Raw genomic sequence first — 20,536 nt, 5'->3', positions numbered from 1 at the left:
GATCATGTACTGATGGACTCAATTCATCTGCATTTGTTTCCCTCTCACGACCGCCGCCATGCCCGTAAACTTCGCATTATCCGTTCCTGCGCCGATTTACCTCCACTTTTCACTTTCCTACCCTCACTCCGTCGCTTTTCAACGCCGGTGCTAACCTGGTGCCGTGCCCTTTTTCGGCCTCGATTCGGCCAAGTTTTTTCTTTTTTTGGGTCAAAATAGTGTATTTTGGAACAGTGATGCCGTCGACTTAGCCTAGGGCTAGGCCTCCATTTCTCACTTTCTTATTTTAGTTTTTCTTTCTCATTTGCAGGTCCGTGCTCTGATTTTTACAGCTTCAAAGTTATTACTACTTATTGCTCCTTTTTTTCCTTGAAGGATTGCCTTACGAATCACATGATACAGGCATTATGCTTTTCCTCAGGTAAGTGCTCATTTTTTGGCTCATTTCTCTGTTGCCTTCTAGATGGTCCTTTTCTTTATAGATTACACATTTTTACTTTCATGTTGATTGCCTTTTAGTGATCCTTTTCTTTATCGATGCGATCTTTTTAATAAATTCCCATACCATTGTTTTGTGCTCCGTACTATTACCTTTGATTTAGTAAGTGTTAGTTGCTTAGTCCGTGTTATAGATGGGCTGACACGGGCACGGGCCTGAAAAAGCATGACACGGGCACATCATGGCACTAAGGCCATAGTGCCAGTGTCGGCACGGGCAGGAGCCTAGTGTCGTGGCTGGGCCACAAGTCCGGCCCACAGTGCCGACACATGCACAACATGGTTAATGGGTTGGCACTATGCCGGCCTGATATGTCCCATCCGTTGGATGGTCAAGGTTAATCAGCATCATTGGATCCAATATTGTGGAGTATATAAGTGCTCCAACCCTAGCTCTTCGCTGCCTGCTCCCTTCTAGCCTTCCTCCGCCTCCTTCTTCCTTTCCTAGCTTCTTGCGACTCAAGCACGTGGCGGCGCTGCCCCCGGCCTCATGCACGTGCACGACATGGTTAATGGGTTGGCACTATGCCGGCCCGATATGTCCCAGCCGTTGGATGGCCAAGGTTAATAAGCACCGTTGGATCCAATATTGTGGAGTATATAAGTGCTCCAACCCTAGCTCTTCGCTGCCTGCTCCCTTCTAGCCTTCCTCCGCCTCCTTCTTCCTTTCCTAGCTTCTTGCGACTCAAGCACGCGGCGGCGCTGCCCCCGGCCTCATGCATGCGGTGGCACTGCCCCCGGCCTCATGCATGCAGTGGCGCAGGTGCGAGTCCTTGGGCGAATCTAGGCATCGGACGTGCGGCTGCTGCCGCTCCACGGCAGGGCGACAGTGTGTGTTTGTTCGACGCACTGCTGCTGCTCCACGGCGCGATGACGGCGCTCCATGATGCACGGTTGCTGCTTGACGGTGCGGCGGCGGGGCTAGAGCTAGCATGGAGTAGCACAGTGGGCTGTTGTTTCCTTTTGCCTTGCACAATCTTCTCATATGGTGCACCTACGTTTTTGTGTTAGGTTCATATTTTTCTACGGCTATGTGTTTTGGAATGCTTCATGTTTCCTATATCTGTCGTGCCTCGCGTTGATTCCAAACCATCAAAGGACGTTTTTGGTTGGGCAGCCTCCCATTTCCAACATGTAGCCTGCCTCTCCTTGACTTCAAAGCAACATCAGACACTTGTTGGGCCTTCTGCCACCGCATATTCCTGTTGTGTGGGTAAGCAATTCATGCCTCCTTTTATGTTGCCTTTTGCAATTATGGTTGTAGCCTTCGTTCCAGAGTTTGTAGCTTCTGGTTGTTCCTTTGTAAGTTCAAATAGCAATTTTATATTTATGCCACTAACACAAAGTATGCTCCTAACTTTTTTTTACTATTTTTGACTTTTGCATTGTAATTTTTAAGTATGGCTATACCATTGCTTCCTTATTCAGATTCAAGTATAACTATACCATTGGTTGCTGATTTTGTAATGTTTTCTTATTCAGATATATGTTCACCACTTAATCAAGATGTTTATTGTATCCTTTTGTTGGATGTTATTATTATTATACCTATGACTGTGCCTCATTACTGCAACATTTCTCTTTTCCTTCTGTTCCTTAACAAAAAAGCTAGTTTGAAGTGCTGCATTATTCGTTCTTTATTAGACTTTGCTCTTTTCCTTTACTCTATCTATTTTCCCCCTCTTCATACCGTTGGCCATGCCCTCTTCGACAAGTGTTTCTATGCTGGTGCGTTATGCCACCTGCTTATATCTTTATGCCTTTTGGTTTTCCTCGCCGCCGGTGTGTTATTTGCAGATGGGAAATATGGAAATGTTACGTCTTTTTTTTGATAGGTTATAAGGACACGTGCTTTTGTTTTGCTTTGGTTTTTGCAAATTCATTGTTTACCACAGGGTTGGTGGCTTCTATTTGCAAATTCTTTGTTTATTCTCATCAAATTCGCCTTAGCTTGGGCCCAAGCCTGTCTGGGGGGGGACGTCGTTGGATGTTCTACACTCCAGCCTATGTCCATCATCAACTCATCACTAGAGAGGAGCTACCCATAGCGCATTGATTCTGGTATGGCTTTCTTGATCTCCCTTTTCCCCTATGGGATCCAGAGCAAGGCCGCCATTATGGATGTCACCTCGATCCATTTCCTCCTTGAGCAGCTCTTGGGCGACGATTCGGAGGATGACTCCGACGGTGCTACAAGCTATCTCCTAGAGTGTTAGTGCTTCGTAACCAAAGATGGGGGGCAACAATCTCACAATGAGGCACTTGAAGTTAAACCGCCTTTGCCAAGTCACGACTAGCAGGCCACCTACCTTCGTGAGAAGGCGGAGCGCCTCAAGGCAAAATAGGCCAAACTCGAGGCCACATGCAAAGAGCTCTAGCAACGGCACGATGAATTAGAGCACCACTCGATGAACCAAGCTCATGTCCATGCCTGCATCATCCACCATGACATCAAGAATGATTCAGGGCTCCTGGCATCCCCAACTTCCTCGTGTAGCAAAACATGGTGATGACCGTGTGTTTCCTAGGATCCAACAATCAACAAGAAGATCTACGAGGCCAAGCGCCTCCTTGTCATCGCCATCAGGCGGCACACAGAAAGTTCCCTTTCTCGGCATTGAGACACCACAGACTTGTGGCCTCTCAACAATGCCTGGCGCTAGAAGGAGAATGCTCTGGTGCTCGAGGCCCACGTGGACATAGTAGCCACAATAGTTGCGCCAGCAACACCGATTGACCAAGGGCCTAGGTGTGAAGCCCCACCAAGAATGGCGACATGAGCCTGATCCATGTTGGGCAGATGTCTATGACCGGGTCAGGACATCTAGGACACCATCAAGGCGAGGAGGTGTGCCTAGGTAGAGTCCCCACCACCTTGCCGTGATGAGCTCCCGCGACACGGTGATCATGAGGAAGAGCTCGAACCAAAGAGAGAAGAGCCTGGACATCGACTGCTTTGGTCCAGGAGCATTCGAACCCGATATTCGAATGACTCACTACCCACAAGTGCTTCTGCCTGTTGAGCCACATCGAAAAGTACAAAGGTGAGACGGACCCCAGTCACTACCTCGAGGACTACTGACTCATGATGAGGCATATAGGTGCCGACGATGACTTCACAAACCTATTCCTTCCCCTGCTCCTGTCCTAATAGGGCTTGGCTCGAGCAGCTCGACAGCGGTGCATCGATGATTGGGCAGACCTGCATGTTATTTTCGACGGGCACATTAGCCTACTTGGGGAACTCGTGGGACTTACGCAACTGCAAGCAAATTTTTGGGTTATGTTGCTCTACTTTTTTTTTCTCTCGAAAACGCAGGAGAGCTGCGCTTCATTATATTAAGAAGAGAGTAAAGGGCAAGAGCCCAAACAACACACAAACATAGACACACGCACTCACACCCCACCAGTTTTTAGGATTACATTCACGCCCGTGACAAAACTACACAAGGCGACCACTACAAAGCTATTCACTCTAAATACCAAGGGAGGGCAGTCAAGAATGATAGCCCTCAAGCCCCTGCCATAGACCACAAACGATGCTCCTCACCAGCTGCAATCAAAGCACCAGCTAAGTTTGGAGCTGCTTTGTCAAAAACGCACCCATTGCAGTGGTTCCATATAGTCCAAGCTCTGAGTATAATGAGCGAATTAATTTCTTGCCTCGTCAACTCATCAGCGGTGCTGCTGCTAGCTTTCTCCCACCAATCATGGAAAGTTAACTCTACAGGCTAAGGGGACAAGCTCTGAAGACCGACCTGTCTAAACAGATTAAACTAGAATTCTCTTGCGAATACACAATGGACAAGAAGACAATTAGTCTCCTCTTGGTCACATAGAGGACAATACTCTGGATGAGGTAGCCCATGACGTGCCAGGCGATCAGCCGTCCAACACTTATTGTGCGTGACCAGCCACATAAAGAAGCGACATTTGGGTGGTGCCTAGGATTTCCAGATCCTTTCCTATGGTCCAAAGAGAGTAGAACCCAAAAAGAAATCTTCATATGCTGACTTAGCTGAGTATTGTCCATTAGAGGAGAGCCTCCATAAGTGTCTATCCTCAACCTCTGGCTGCACCTGGAAATCCAATAGTAGATCCCATAGATGAAGGTAGTCTACAATCACACCAACTGTATGAGCTCCTTGAATGTCTGAAATCCAAGCCCGGTTGGTGAGGGCATCCCGGACAGTGTGCCTCTTGACCCTCCTTTTGGGGATAGCCACGAAAAGACGAGCGGCAAGGTCTGCAATGCATTGTCCATGGAGCCACCGATCTGTCCAGAAAAGAGTATTTGCACCATCTCTGATTATAGAAATCACTGCAACTGAGAAGAAGGCTCTCACTTGCTCATGCACATGGAAGGGTATAGCAGCCCAAGGATGATGAGGCTCTGTTTTCTGCAGCCAAACCCACTCATGCACAGAGACCAGCCAAGAGATTTAAGATATGAAATTCCTAAGCCTCCAAGTTTCGGAGGTCAACAAACTTTGACCTAGGCCACAAGACAATGTTTGCCTTTTGCATCTTTACAGCCCCTCCAAAGAATACCGTGCCGAATTTTATCCACCGCTTTGATAGCCCATGAAGGAAAGTCAAAGGCCATAGCCAAGTAAATGAGCATCCCAGTGAGAACAGATTGTACCAATACCCTTCTTCCAGCCCTTGTCATTAAATCTGCCTTCCACCCAGGTAGTCGATCTGCAATGCGGTCAATAATAGGCTGCACTTGTTCTTTAGTTAGTTTTCTTAGAGAGACGGGCACACCTAAGTATTTGCATGGGAAATTCGAGAGTGGGCAGGGCAACAGGTTTTGAATGGTAGCAATCTCCAAATCATCACACCTAATCGAGAGGACATTACTTTTCTGCAGATTTGTCTTCAACCCAGATGCCTCACCAAAAAGATTAAGAATATCCACGGTTGATCTAATATCCCCAGCCTCTAGGCGGAGAAAGAGAGCCACATCATCAGCATAAAAAGAAATGCGGTGCTGTAAGCCTCGAGTTGTCGGGGGTAGCAGCAAACCTTCACTGGAGGCTTTAGTAATCATATGCCCCAACACATCCATTACCAAGATAAAGAGCATGGGGGGAGAGGGGGTCACCTTGTCGTAAACCCCGCCGATGATGAATATGATCCCCAGGCACTCCGTTCAAAAGAACTTGGGTTGAAGACGAGGAGAGCAGCCCACTGATGATATCTCTCCATAATTGCCTGAAACCAAGCTGCTGCAATACCTCCAGGAGAAAAGGCCACGATACAGAATCAAAGGCCTTTGATATATCTAACTTCAAGAGAATCCGAGGTTGCTTTTGTTGATGAAGGAGCCTTGCCATTTGCTGAACCATCATGAAGTTATCCTGTATGAATCGCCCTTTTATGAAGGAGCTTTGAATCGGAGAGACCGTTTGTTGTAGATGACTAGCAAGGCGATTAGCCATCATTTTTGTGATTAACTTGGCGAAGCTATGAACCAGACTTATGGATAAAAAATCCTTAGGCTGATTAGCACCATCCTTTTTAGGGAGGAGAGTGATATAGGCTGAGTTGAGAATGCCAAAATTCACAAACTTCCTGTTCCAAACTGCCGAGACTGCCACCATAATATCGTCCTTTATGTTGGGCCATCAAGCTTTATAGAAGCACCCCGTGAAGCCATCTGGCCCGGGAGCTTTGTCTAAAGGTAAGATTTTAATTGTATTCCACACTTCTTCCTCACTAAATGGGAGCTCAAGATCAGCCAGGTCATGTACATTGATTTCTAGCTTGGTTAAATTGATAGTTTACTCCCTGTCATCATAGTTACCCAATAGATTTTCATAGAATTCATCAATAGCTGCAGCCTTATCTTCATGACTAGTGCAGATTTGCTCATCAGCCACAATTTTTCCAATAAAATTCTTCCTTTTCTGGTGATGGGCATGAAGGTGGAAGAGCTTTGTATTTGCATCCTGTTGACACAAAATGTGACGTACTGTGCCTCATACACAGCAAGCCGAAAAGCGTGGCTTCAATTGGGTTCCCGGGTGTTTCGTAATCCGGAAGCGTGCCAGTCAGTTTGACCTGAAAACTAACAAGGGATAAAACAATTAAATGTCAAACCGGAACATGTCGGGTAATACCGGACAGTTCCACATGTACGGCCCTGAAGCCACTTACAACGACATACGGCTATAGAGAGCTGTCTGCCAACAAATTCATAAACCATTCAGCTAATCGTAAGGTAAATGCACGTAAAAACCTAATTGCCGAATGCATGTGCATGGGAAGACACGTTTGAACAAGTGAAATTAATTATGAGTTAATGCATAACCAAGCTCGGCAATCCAACCGAATTGGGATCCATGAAGAAGGAACGTACAAATAAAAGCGATTAAACTAAACTAAAACCTGCATCTGCCGCACGATACCTAGTTTCGTTAAAGCTTAAACGCGATTAACATGCATGAACCCGCAACATGTGACAATCTAGATTAAGACAATTCGGCCACTATGAGCATGTTATCTATTTTGCAAGGGTAATATAAGGATAGACAATGATCGTTGAAGCACGAGTAAAACCACAAAAGAAAGAAGTCCGAACAATATCAATCTAGACTGGGCAGAAGTGTGTTACAAATATATAAGAGGTTTAAAACATGCAACACTGGATAACTTAATGAATCTATTTAGATTTGCCATATCTAATATAGAGCCGATAACTATCTCGCCTTCACTAAGCATATGAGTAAACGCCTGCCGCACGGTATCTACTCATAAACGAAGCATAAGCAAAGACTTCCTGATTGTCAAGCAAAGATCCGCCGCACGACTATTGAAAACAAACAAGACTGCTTGCACCATGTCTAAATCCACCGCATAATACTAAACATGATAACAAGGTTGTCGGAACTTACGGAGGTCGACGGATCGATGATTCCCCTCGAAGAACTCGACGACACAACAAGAGGACTCGAAAGTTGGCACGGGGCCGGTTGTATTGATTTGGTTGTGAACCCTTCTTACAATGGTCGAGGGTCAACATTTATACCCTAGACAAAATGTGAGTCCTAAAGGACTACGATTTACAAAGGAACTTCTAAACAAACTTGGAAACTTATGATTCCTTACCCTAAACTTATAGATTCCTTTATTAATACAACTCTCATCTTTCCGATCGGTCTTGCCTGCCATCTTCTGTTTTCCCGAATGGAGTTACCGCCTTCCAGAATAACCGACCACACAAGCATTTAGCCGACCGCTTGCGTTGTTTGCCGAACACCCTTCTTCCCGCATGTGGGTCTACCTGTCATCTTCCAGAATCGACCAAAATCCAGTGTTAACACATGCCCCCTCAATTTCGGGATAAAAGTTGTTTTATTCTGAAATTGACCACAAGCTCTTTCATCCTCCTAGGTCATCACCGTTCAAAACCGCAGCCGCTGCCCAAAAATTCAAGCTTTCAGCGCAACCTCGGACCTCCTTCCAACCTTCAATGGCGACCCAGGATGAAATTCCAGAGGTAAACTTCATTTATATTCGGCAACTTTCATCTCATCCTTCCGCTCCTCTTTTGATTTACTCCCCTCTGATTTCAATCATCTTCTAAAGGAGTACAAGAGCCAGATTTTGATCCCTTATGCTGCCAACCCCGACTCCTATTTCCTTGGCCCAATGGGAAATCCTGACCCTTCTGAAATCATTGAGAAGGAAACCCAAAGAATTCCTTTCAAGTCTGGGATTACCTCACCAAACCGATGGCCAAACACATTCAAGAATTGGCCATTTCCCCCAATCACCGGATGGCGTAACTGGTACAGGAGAATGTTGGAGAAGAGCAGCAGCCACTGGGAAAGTCAGGACATCAGTCATTGTCTGGAGTTATCTTTAGCAGAGACACCCAGGAATGATTCCCTTCTGATAGCAGCTTCTCACTTTTGGTCTGACGCCACCAATGCCTTTATCTTTGGTCATGGTATTATGACCATCACTCTAGCCGACGTATTCATGATGACTGGTTTGAATGTGTCATTGCCAGTATATCCTTATAAGTACAAGAGCAAGAGTAATCAAAGAGCCGTCAGTTCTGGATGTGGATGGATCAAACATATCCAGAACTATATGAATGCATCTGGCACCATTTCTGACAAAGAGTTGAAAGCCTTCATGAATATGTGGCTATGCAGATTCATCTTCTGTGGAAAATCCAATGAACCAACCCTGAATCACATGGTGATGGCTGAAGACTTAGCTGCAGGCACCCAGATCCCATTAGGCAAATATCTTTTAGGGTCTGCTTATCATATGATGCATCAGATCACCCTTCAGATGCGCCACGGTGGAGAAATTTCTTGTGTAAATAGTCCCTGGTGGCTCATTCAAATGTGGCTCCAACTATATATGCATCAGATAACCCCTATGAGCCTCTTCAACCTAAGTTTCCCCTCAGTTAACTATGCTGAAGGCAGCACAACAAAGGTTAAGGCTTGTCAGACTTATGGGGAAGCAACAGCATCTATAAGCATTGATATAGACATTGGTCATCTCTTCAAGCTATTTTTCAAAGGATTTGGCAATGTGCTCTGGTTTCCTTACAGAGAGAATGAAGATCTGACTTTGCCCTGCAAGTTTAGCTATGAAATTGGTTGTTCAGGCCAAGAATCCACAGAGATTTTCAACTCCTTTATCAAACCTTGCACTTTGCCAGCCGAATTTCATCATGGGAGATTAGTACAATCCACCTATGAATTCTATTATCCAAACATGGTAGCCAGACAATTAGGATGCGGCCAACTGCCTCCAAAATTCCTCTTCTCAACAATCATAAAACCAAGGGAAGTACTAACAGAAGGAATGGAAGCCAAGAAGGTCTTTGAATTAGGATGGGAATTACCAATATACGAACCATCTCCATTTGGGCTAATAGATGCTGCTCACCCTCTCTTTGTCTCTTGGTGGCAAGAATGGCATGCTCATATCTTCAATATATCAGTTCATTCTTTATGCAAAAACTTGCAACCCGATTTTGCTTCTGACAGTGAGGTAATTTCACTATACCCATCATTTCTTGTTCTTGAATCCATTTCTTATTTTAACATCTGGTCATGCACAGGATCTTGAGTTTACTCCCCCTGCCAAAGCAATTCAGTACTATCCGGCTGGCCCCAAACCTGCTCTGGGGTTTGATGCTCCAAACTTAAAGGAATTCATGAAAACTTCTGCAACTTTGGATTCAGCACCTCTAAAGGCACTCATGAGAACTCCTGCTACTTTAGCTGCTGCATCTTCTAGAGGAAAAAGCAAAAGGAAAACACCTGAAAGTTTCCTCTTACCCAAGAAACCAAGGACCAAGAAAGCCAGATCATCCCTTAAGGCATAAACCTTTTGTTTTCTTATCAGTTCAACCATCTTATTTAGCAGTAAGCCTGACTACCTCTACACTCACTTCTTCCATTGCAGCCACAAGTCGAAATTCCCATACTGGGTAATACCTCAGCGCCTGCAGAACCAACCCCTAAAGTTTCTACTGAAGATGAAGAAATCCATGATAGCGAAACTTTAGAGACCCACGAAGCTGAAGGTTCAAAGGCTCATAAACCTGATGAGACTATAGGTAACACTGTTCAACCAATTCTCCTCTCCTTTCTCTTTAACAACATCTACCTCTTATGCCCATTATCATTTACTTTACTGAGAATAGATGAGATCTTAGATGAACTGGCAAGGGAAACTTCTCCTGATCAATCTCCAGACCCATCTCTTCTGAACCTTCAATCAAGTCCTCCAGCAAGCCAGGGTATAACCCATCCTGATGACCAATCAGCCCAACAGGTAATGCCTTGTCTCATACTTTATTTTAGCAAAATTACCCAATCGGCTAACACCTTCTTTCTTCCTCTTTGTCTAGAAGAACATCACTAAACCGACCACCAGTTACTCCTTCTCTATTGAGGACTACATTATTGAGAAAGGTGAAGAGATCACTTCTCATCAAACTTTATCACTGGAGAATCAGGCTCGACTAAAAGAAGTGATTATTCTGCTGAATAAGGATACCATCAGTCTGGTTCAGGATGCAGACCAGATAAAAGACCTCCTTGAACTCATTGATCAAGATATCCCTTCTGCTCTCAAGGCTCCCCTAGAATCTACAGCCCATCTTGATGATCACTTTGCTATGGTGAGAAGGGCAACCAAGAACATATCTTCGAGGGCTGCTCTACAGAAGGATAGATCTTTGAAAAAGCTGGAGATTAAAGATCTTCACTCTCATATCCAGACTACGAGAAATTCCTTGGCAACCTTGGAGCCTGAACTGAAATCCATGGAGGATGAAAAAATCAGACTAGAAGCTCAACTAGCCAAACTGAATGCCAAAATTCAGTCTCACAGGGCCCATATAGCCAATCTGCCGAAGAACATAGAAGCAACTTCACTAAAGATAGCTTCGACCATCAAAGAAGACCAGCAGATCAAAAATAAGTTATCCAGCATCCAGAGTTCCGAAGATGAAGATCAAAAAGTGCTAGATAATGTTAGCCGAATCAGGACCGAGGCCATAGAAGCAATTAATCATCTTCTGAACCAGTAGACATTAGGCTTGTAATAAACTTTAAGTGTGATACCCTTTTTTCCTTGATTAAACAACTTTATGTTCACTTATTTTCACTCGTTCGGAAAAAAGCAATCGGCCATTTTCCCTTAAATTACTCGATTAGAATGTAGCCGATTGTCTCCATTCTTCCGATAACCGAACGAATCCAATCCAAATACTGTGAGGGTATAGCCGAACAATGTTGGCTCCAATAAATCATGGAGATATTTAAGCGACGTTCGACTTAACTCAGGCCTGTCCCAGTCCAGTAACGGCCCAGCCGAAAGGGAACAAACCTACTCCGCCGTTCGGGATTCTCGCCCCACAACCCCGTGGAATTCGCCACGATCTTTCGCTTTGGCTTATAAATAGACCTTTCCATTGGCCTTCATCACTATCTTTGCCTCAGCATTCTCACATCCGTCTCTTCCACTTCTTTCATTCGATTCATTCCAGAAGGAAACCCTAACCTCCACCAAAGCAAATGACGAACAGTGGCAACCGTGGCAAGCGTCCTGCTGACGGAGAGGCTGAAGGAAGCAGAGCGTCGCGCTGCCGGCGTCGTGGGTATGATTCGGTTCTTTGCCCCCTTTGCAATCTCCTCATTCATCTATTAATTCCGATTTCCCCTTCCTCATTCATCAGGATAAGAGTCATCAGCTCCAGCCAATACCATCTCCTTCCTCCAGTGTCGGCAACTCAACCGGGAACTCCATCATCCGGCTCCTCTGGATCTTCCAGCTCCTCAAGCTCTTACCATTCCAACCCTTGGGGTTCGGCAGAGCCAGCAGATGCACACCATCCATACTCTCACGAGGAGGCGCTCAAGTTTCGCCAGGAGAGGGACGAAGCCCGGGAGGAGCTAGGCGACGTATCCAAGAAGTTCGGCATCGATCAAGCCGAATGGGAGGATCAGCGGAAACAATTCTGCGACGCCATCACCGGTTTGATATCCTCACTTAGTTTTATCATCCTGACTTCCTTTGCTTGCCAACCCATTTCTTCTTTCATGCCCAGCTCTTTCCGCGGAGAATGACCGCTTGAAGATGGCGGCGAACAAGATTGCCGACAAGGTGAACGCTCAGGGGGAGACATCCGAGGCACGCCTTGATGCTGTGGACGGCCGCATTGATCAGGCCGTCATCCAAGGTGTGCACCTCGGCGCTTCTCTCGGGCTGGCGGCAATGACCTCCCAAACCAACGAGGACTACTCCTCCCAGCCAGTTGGCTTCGTTGGAGGACGTCCGGACGAAGTCGACGACATCGATGAGCGTCTGGAGGCCTACGACGATCATGCTGCTGCCCTTGCCGAAATCACAAACCCCCAATCCGTCCTCAACAAGTTATTTGAGGAGTAGTTTGTATTAGGATGAACTTTATAAACAATCTCGTCTTTTGGAATAATATTTACTTCTTTGATTCTTTTCGGTAAAATTCCACTTGCGACTGTCAGAAAAAATGCTGAAAACAACCCAGTTTCAGACAAACATTTTTTGTGCTAGAGGCGATGCAAACTGCATCGGCTATTTTGTGCTAAAGGCGATATGAATGATATCGGCTATTCTCAGTCTTGTATCTGATTTTTAAGCTAAAGGCAATTTTTTCCTTGTCGTTTTTCTGATCTACATTCACGAACCAACCTCAACACTGGGATAGTATTTCTTAATAAATCTTCCATTGATAGCTCTGGTAAACTCTTCCCCAAATAAAGTCTTCAATATGTATGCATTACCAGGTACACACTCTACTATTCGGAAAGGACCTTCCCAATTTGGAGACCATTTGCCGAATGCTCTATCCTTTGTTCCAACCGGCAATACAGTTTTCCACACCAAATCTCCTTTTGCGAATTGCTTCAGCCTAACCCTTTTGTTATAATACTTGGCGACGCGTAATTTATTTTTCTCAATATTTTCTAATGCCTTAAGACGAATCAAATGTAAATCTTCCAATTCATCCATCATCAGATTCTTATAGTTTTCTTCTGCTAATTCTTTCTGTAAAATAACTCGCCTTGATCCTGACCGCAGTTCCCATGGTAACACAGCATGATGTCCATAAACCAGTTCATAGGGAGACGTTTGAGTGGACCCATGACAAGCCATTCGGTAAGCCCACAATGCTTCATTAAGAACCAAGTGCCATTTCCTTGGTTTTTCATCAATCTTCTTCTGGATAATTTTAATCATAATCTTATTTGATGCTTCTGCCTGACCATTAGCTTGTGCATAATAGGGAGAAGAATTATACAACTTAATCCCCATACTTTTGGCAAAGTCACAGAATTCTGAAGAAGTAAATTGAGTTCCTTGATCAGTTGTTATAGTCTGAGGAATCCCAAATCTGTAAACTATATGTTCCTTAACAAAACTGATCATATTCTCTGACGTTACCTTCTTCAAAGGGATAGCTTCAACCCACTTGGTAAAATAATCTGTGGCCAAGAGTACAAATTTGTGTCCCTTACTAGAAGGAGGATTGATCTGACCAATTAAATCTATACCCCATCCTCTGAATGGCCAAGGCTTGATTATAGGATTCATAGCAGACGCTAGAACCTTTTGAATATTGCCGAATTTCTGACAATTGTGACACCCTTTGTAATATTCAAAACAATCTTTCAACATAGTTGGCCAAAAATAACCAGTTCTCCTAATTATCCACTTCATCCGATAAGCTGACTGATGTGCACCATACAATCCTTCGTGAACCTCATACATCACTTTCTTGGCTTCTTCTTGACTTAAGCATTTGAGCAATACTCCATCGATGGACTTGTAATATAACTGATCATCAAGAAACACAAATTTGAGAGCTTTGTACCTGAGTTTTCGGGAAACCTTTTGAGATGGATTTTTCAGATAATTGGTAACTTCGTATCTCCAATCACCATCTACTTGATCAGTATTTAAAACATCTTCTTCTATAGCAAAAATCTCCCGATTCTCTCGATATCCAGAAGCAGCTTGAGCTAACTTATTTGCTTCTTCATTGCACTCTCTAGGGACATGATGCAAGGTTACTACCAGAAAATTCTTCAAAAGTTCTCTACATTCCTCATAATATTCTCTTAACACATTGTTCTTGCATTCATACTGACCATTCAATTGATTAATCACCAACTCAGAATCCCCAAAGATTTCGACAGCAGCGGCCTTTACTTCTATAAGAAGCCGAAGCCCTCTAATCAATGCTTCATACTCTGCCTGATTATTGGTAACATGAAATTCAATAGGAACCGCGTATTCAAAAGTCTTTCCTTGTGGGGAAATCAAGAGAATACCAGCACCACCACCTTTGTTACAAGATGATCCATCGAAGAACAAAGCCCAAGGCACAATGCTTACCACTTCAACAGAAAGATCCCGATGTTGGGTAATAAAATCGGCAATAATTTGACCCTTTACCGCCTTTGCCGATTCATATCTTAAATTAAATTCCGACAACGCTAAAATCCATTTGCCAATTCTTCCATTCAAAATCGGCATTGATAACATATGCTTGATTACATCAAAACTAGAAACCACCACGCATTCGGAATTCAACAAATAGTGCCGAGATTTGGTACATGAGTAATATACACATAAGCAAAGTTTTTCTGCAGCCGAATACCTTGTTTCCGGGTCTAACAACTTTCGGCTAAGATAAGCTATGACTCTTTCTTTTCCTTCAAACTCTTGCATAAGGGCCGATCCTATCGTTAGGCTATCGGCCGCCACATACAACTTAAAAGGCTTGTCAAGTTGTGGAGGTACCAGCACAGGTGGTGCTTTCATATATTGTTTGATCTCATCAAAAGCCTTTTGTTGTATGTCACCCCATACAAATTTTTGATCTTTCTTGAGCTTCAATAAAGGGGAAAAGGGTAAAACTCTTTCTAAAAGATTGGATATGAATCTTCTTACAAAGTTGATTTTGCCTAACAATGATTGCAATTCTGTGAGATTAGTTGGCGGCACAACTTTGTCTATTGCTTCCATGCTCTTCTTACCAACTTCAATTCCTCCTTTATGAACTAAAAATCCCAAAAACTCACCAGCCGAAACTCCAAAGGCACATTTGTTTGGATTCATCTTCAAGCCATGCTTTCTTGTGCACTCCAGAGTCTTTCTTAAATCGGCTAAATGTCTTTCATGATTTCTAGACTTGACTACTACATCATCGATGTAGATTTCTACAATCTTGCCGATCAGCTCGTGAAAAATATAATTCATAGCTCTTTGATAAGTTGCACCGGCATTCTTTAACCCAAACGTCATGACTATCCACTCGAACAAACCAATATGACTAGGACATCTGAAAGCTATTTTCGAAATATCTTCTATTGCCATAAAAATTTGGTTATAGCCAGCATTACCATCCATAAAACTAATGACCTCATAACCTGCTGCTGCATCTACCAGCAAATCGGCAACTGGCATTGGGTAACCATCCATGGGAGTTGCCTTATTAAGATTTCTGAAATCTATACAAACTCTCATTTTTCCATTTTTCTTGTATACCGGTACTATATTTGAAATCCACTCTGCATACTTGCATGGCCGAATGAAGTTTGCTTCTATTAATCTTTCAACTTCCTTCTTTACATCGGCTAATACCTCCTCTTTGTATATCTTCCGTGGAGGTTGTTTGTAAGGACGAAATCCAGGTTTAATGGGTAATCGATGCTCAACAATGGAACGATCCAATCCAGGCATTTCCGTATAATCCCAAGCAAAACAATCTTTAAACTCTTTCAACAGGTTTATCAACTTTGATTTATATTCTGGGTCTAACTTTGCACTAATATACATCGGTCTTGGCTTAGAATCATCACCAACATCAATTTCTTCCAATTTATCAGCCGACATAAAACCACGTCCCAACTTTCCTTTGTTGCCATCGACAGGATTTCCCATTAAAAATTACTATGAGAGCCGACTGCTTGGATCGGCTGTTGGTCCTCGCTGAAAACATTCACAGGACCTTCTTTCCACACTTTTCCGGAGAAACAATCAACGCCTTCATATTCCCAATAGGTAGACTCTGTAGCAGCAACACTTACCGAATCATCAGCATGTACAATTTCAACATCATCTCCAATCCATTGAATGAGAATTTGATGCATGGTTGAAGGAATGCAGCAATTAGCATGGATCCAATCTCTGCCCAAGAGTAGACTATATGCCCCCTTGCCATCAATGACAAAAAAGGTAGTAATCAGAGTTTTCGATCCAATGGTCAACTCGACATGGATAGCACCTCGGGTATCGGAAGGATTGCCAGCAAAGTCTCTGAGCACCATGTCAGTTTTCAACAATTCTTCATTAGTCATCCCAAGTTTCCTGAAGGTAGTATAAGGCATGATATTGATAGCAGCCCCTCCATCGACAAACATCTTAGTTAAAGGCTTGCCATTGACATATCCCTTTAAATAGAGTGGTCTTAAGTGACGATTCTTGATTGGTTTATCAAAAACAGCCTGCTGTGTTAATACAAGCTGAGCCATCAAATCCTGACATTCACTTTCATCAAAATCAGAGTACACCTCTTCTTGGACATCTTGGCTTTCGGGAGCTATAAACTCTGATGGGAGGAAGAAAGCCATGCAAGTATTAGCCGAAGGACCACATCCATCAGGCTTCTTTTTAGGACGCCATATTTGCTTTGTTTCGGCAACTTCCAATTCCAGCTCCCTATTCCTCAACCGTTGCACTCTTCTTTTCTGACTTTTCCTCAGGCCTGGAGGACACCACTGTCCTTTTTGCCATACGTATTTATAGAAGTCAGCTTCCTCATCATGCACTCTATTATGAATCCAACCCGAACCTGCAACTCTTTTCCTTTGCTGATTCTCAAAGCCACCCATCTTTAAGCGCTGATCATCTTCAGGAACCTTTGTTCCAAGTCTTTCATAGATGGGACGGCGGTTGACTCGAGATTGCCTATACTCGGAGTACTGAACACTACACTCCGGACAATTATTTCTTGCAGGCAACCTCAAACCTTCATTCCAACAATGCCTAAAGAACGAACAACCCCAATGAGACTGCTCCTGTTCTGTCATGTATTTTTCTTGCTCCCTTCGGTATACTTCTTCCTCATACCTCTGGCGTTCTCCCATAAACCATTGCTTCTTACAGTATTCCTTCTCTTGTTCCCTCTGCCACTTGTTTAGCAAAATACGTGATGTAACTCTGGGTTCGGAAGTTTGACCTTTTTCGGTTCGGCTATTCTGAAACCGAATTCGTTGCTGCAGCTCTTTACTGGTGACTTGCCGATCCGGGTCAACAGCACCACTCTCCTTTGCTCTATCAGAAGTCAACACCTTCACCTTGCCTTTACCCTTGAGATCATTGGCAGAAACCATATTCACAGAGAAAGAAATCATATTTTGTGGAAAAGGCTGATCATCAATTTTCATCTTACCATCAAACCTCAAATGTCCCTCTTGGATAGCTTTCTGGATTCGTATTCTGAATACTCGGCAATCATTAATAGAATGAGAATTAGTGTTATGGAAACCACAATACTTTTTGTCTTTCACTCCTTCAGGACGTAGCATAGGATGTCCTTCTGGCAGCTTGATGCGCCCTTCCTTTATCAACAATGCAAAAAGTCTATCTGCCTTAGTAACATCAAAATCATAGGTCCCCTTTTGTTGCTTCAACCAGCGTTGACTAACTTGAGTGGGTTCCTTTGCCCAATTTAACTCAGCTGCAGCTATCTCATCTTTATCAATATACTCAGTCGCTTCATCCAGAAAACCTTGATACACCTCATTAGTGGCATTGTTCTTCTGAAAGCGATTATCTCTCCTAAATCCTTGGGCTTGGTTACTCATAGCTGCTAAACGCTGTGCAAGTTGGCCAAGATCATCAAACTCCAAACCGAACAACTTCTCCCTGATATTCGGCAACATTCCTGCTATAGCTATTCCAGGTAGTTGATCATCTGGTAAATTTAAAGAATAACACATATTCTTGGTCTCCCTAAATCTGCGAAGATATTCCAATGGTGTCTCATTTGTTCTCATCCTCAGACTCATGAGATCAACTAACTTCTTCTCATTAGTACCCGTATAAAAATATGAATGAAACTTCTGTTCTAGTTCTGCCCACGTACCAATGGAATGAGCTGGTAGAGACGTGAACCATGTGAAAGCTGGTCCTGTAAGAGACAAAGGAAAATATCGAATTCTCCAAGCTTCATCTGAAGTAGCTTCTCCAAGCTGCATTAAGTATCGACTGACGTGCTCTATGGTACTAGTATCATCTTGACCAGAAAACTTAGTTAAATCTGTCGGAGGCTTCACCCTTGGAGGTAACACCACTCTGTTGTACCATTCTGGATAAGGAGACTTGTATGAATAGGATTGATTCTTTGGCTTCAAGCCGAACTGATTTTGCATCATATCGGCCATCCTGTGCATCAAAACATCAATGCCTGGATCCTGATTTCCTTGTACTTGCACTCCAGAAGGCAATCCTGAAACACTTCTATACCCTGGATTTGGCATAGCATTGATAGCACTGTAATCAGTAAATTCTTGATACCCATCACCATACATATTCTTTTGCAATCTGTTTGATATTGGAGAAACTCTATAAGCCGAAGGTGGCACTTCCCCTGTGGTACCAAATGTCACCTGGCCATAGGTGGGATGTGATTGCTTTTCAGTATGAGTCAATCCACCTATATTTGAAGGCGACGCTACTTCTTTTCCAACAGGCCTGTCTTGATGCTTTGGAACATTGAAAAGCGTCGGCCCATTGAGTGGTCCAACATTTTCTTCGAAGTATTTATCAACCATTGGGCCAAAAGTACTGATCATGATTGCCCGAAAGGTATTCAGAAAAGCTGTGTGATGGTTTGTCATGGTTTCTCCCATGGCTTTATAGATCAGGGCTGCCATCTTCTGAGCATCTTCCTCTTCAGTGTAATCAGTTTGATGCGGAAGAAGAACCCTTGGCATTGACTGCTTTTGAAACACTTTATTGCTCTTGTTTTTGGAAAAAGACATCAAACACTTCCATTGGTATTGCTCACATGATTGTAGCACTAAATCCTTGTAATTATCTGGCAATTCTGCCATGCTTACGTCCAGAACATGATCATTGTTGATCTCAGATGCCATCTTGAACTAGCAGACTGTCCCACCAGGCGTGCCAAAAAGTGTGTTGACACAAAATGTGACGTACTGTGCCTCACACACAGCAAGCCGAAAAGCGTGGCTTCAATTGGGTTCCCGGGTGTTTCGTAATCCGGAAGCGTGCCAGTCAGTTTGACCTGAAAACTAACAAGGGATAAAACAATTAAATGTCAAACCGGAACATGTCGGGTAATACCGGACAGTTCCACATGTACGGCCCTGAAGCCACTTACAACGACATACGGCTATAGAGAGCTGTCTGCCAACAAATTCATAAACCATTCAGCTAATCGTAAGGTAAATGCACGTAAAAACCTAATTGCCGAATGCATGTGCATGGGAAGACACGTTTGAACAAGTGAAATTAATTATGAGTTAATGCATAACCAAGCTCGGCAATCCAACCGAATTGGGATCCATGAAGAAGGAACGTACAAATAAAAGCGATTAAACTAAACTAAAACCTGCATCTGCCGCACGATACCTAGTTTCGTTAAAGCTTAAACGCGATTAACATGCATGAACCCGCAACATGTGACAATCTAGATTAAGACAATTCGGCCACTATGAGCATGTTATCTATTTTGCAAGGGTAATATAAGGATAGACAATGATCGTTGAAGCACGAGTAAAACCACAAAAGAAAGAAGTCCGAACAATATCAATCTAGACTGGGCAGAAGTGTGTTACAAATATATAAGAGGTTTAAAACATGCAACACTGGATAACTTAATGAATCTATTTAGATTTGCCATATCTAATATAGAGCCGATAACTATCTCGCCTTCACTAAGCATATGAGTAAACGCCTGCCGCACGGTATCTACTCATAAACGAAGCATAAGCAAAGACTTCCTGATTGTCAAGCAAAGATCCGCCGCACGACCATTGAAAACAAACAAGACTGCTTGCACCATGTCTAAATCCACCGCATAATACTAAACATGATAACAAGGTTGTCGGAACTTACGGAGGTCGACGGATCGATGATTCCCCTCGAAGAACTCGACGACACGACAAGAGGACTCGAAAGTTGGCACGGGGCCGGTTGTATTGATTTGGTTGTGAACCCTTCTTACAATGGTCGAGGGTCAACATTTATACCCTAGACAAAATGTGAGTCCTAAAGGACTACGATTTACAAAGGAACTTCTAAACAAACTTGGAAACTTACGATTCCTTACCCTAAACTTATAGATTCCTTTATTAATACAACTCTCATCTTTCCGATCGGTCTTGCCTGCCATCTTCTGTTTTCCCGAATGGAGTTACCGCCTTCCAGAATAACCGACCGCACAAGCATTTAGCCGACCGCTTGCGTTGTTTGCCGA

Source organism: Miscanthus floridulus, chromosome 17, assembly GCF_019320115.1.
Source record: "Miscanthus floridulus cultivar M001 chromosome 17, ASM1932011v1, whole genome shotgun sequence".
NCBI classification, from domain to species: domain Eukaryota; kingdom Viridiplantae; phylum Streptophyta; class Magnoliopsida; order Poales; family Poaceae; genus Miscanthus; species Miscanthus floridulus.
This window is presented reverse-complemented; position numbering follows the sequence as displayed.